The following is a 1,445-nucleotide window of genomic DNA, read 5'->3' as shown; positions in this document are numbered from 1 at the left end:
GGCTTGGGGAAGGGGCAAGGCGGTGGGGGCGGGTCGGGTGGCGGGGTAGGGTGGCGGCGGCGGGGTATTTAAGAGGGGGGCTCGGCCGAGCTTGGGTAAGGGGCAAGGCCGCGGCGGCCTGGGGTCGGACTCCCCGAGTCCGGCGGTGACACGGCGGCGGGAGGCGGTGGCGCTGACGCGAGCTGGCCTGGCTCGGCTGGGCCTTCAGCCCAGTCGGGCGCGGAGATTTTTTTTAAAATAATTCCGCCAAACTAAGAAAATCCTAGAAAAATAAATAAAAATCTAAAAATGCCAAAACAAATTTTCACCGTCTAAATAAAATATTTAGAACGAGAAGAACATTTTCTTGGCCCTAAAATGCAGTTTTGAAAACGTGCAATTTTTCCTAAATTCAAATAAAATAGCAAAACTCCAAAATAAAACTTATTTGATTTTTTTATTAAATCCTCAATATTTCTTTATTTTGGGAAAGTCATTTTATTCCCTCTCTCATATTTTTATAATCGTTATAATTGAAGATCAAATAAATAAAATCAAATGATCTTATTTTCAAAATTCGAGAAAACTCAAATATGAAAATAACGAAATCCCCAACTCTCTCCGAGGGTCCTTGAGTTGCTTAGAGTTTCTAGGATCTAGCCAAAAGCAAATAAAAATATTATATGCATTGATGATCTAGTGTATAACATTCCAAATTGAAAATTTGGGATGTTAAAACCTCACTGCATTTGTTGTTTGACATTCCAGCATGCCTAGAGTAGTTTATCTTCCACTATATCATGTTTAGTTACTGTTTCACTTCCGCGTCTTTGAAGACATTGCTTGTCTTGAAGACTTTCATGAAAATCGCCTATTCACCCCCCTCTAGTCGATAACTATCACTTTCAGAACCAAGATTTATTGAACCAAAAGGAGAATCACGCAAATTCTCGTGAATAGCACCTGCACACACAAAAACAAGTACTTGCATCCAGCACGGGCAAGAGAGTTGTCAATCCCCTTTAACTCGTTACTTGCAAGAATCAAATCTTATATAGGTAGATAGATAAATCACAAAACAAAATAAAAGTAAATAAATTGTAGCAAGGTATTTTTTTATAATATGATAAAAGTAGACCCGGGGCCATAGTTTTCACTAGAGGCTTCTCTCTCGGACACATAGCATATGGTGGGTAAACAAATTACAGTTGGTCAATTGATAGAAAAGCGCATAGTTATGACGTATTCATGGCAATGATAACACATATAGGCATCACGTCCATGACAAGTAGACTGACTCATGCTTGCATGTACTACTATTACTCCACCAATCGACCGCTATCCAGCATGCATCTATGGTATTAAGTTCATGACAAACAGAGTAACGCCTTAAGCAAGATGAGATGATGTAGACAAAGTAAACCCAATCAATACGAATAAACCACGTTGTTTTACCCTTAATGGCA

The sequence above is a fragment of the Triticum aestivum genome, chromosome 4B (genome assembly GCF_018294505.1).
Source record: "Triticum aestivum cultivar Chinese Spring chromosome 4B, IWGSC CS RefSeq v2.1, whole genome shotgun sequence".
In the NCBI taxonomy this organism is placed as follows: domain Eukaryota; kingdom Viridiplantae; phylum Streptophyta; class Magnoliopsida; order Poales; family Poaceae; genus Triticum; species Triticum aestivum.
This window is presented reverse-complemented; position numbering follows the sequence as displayed.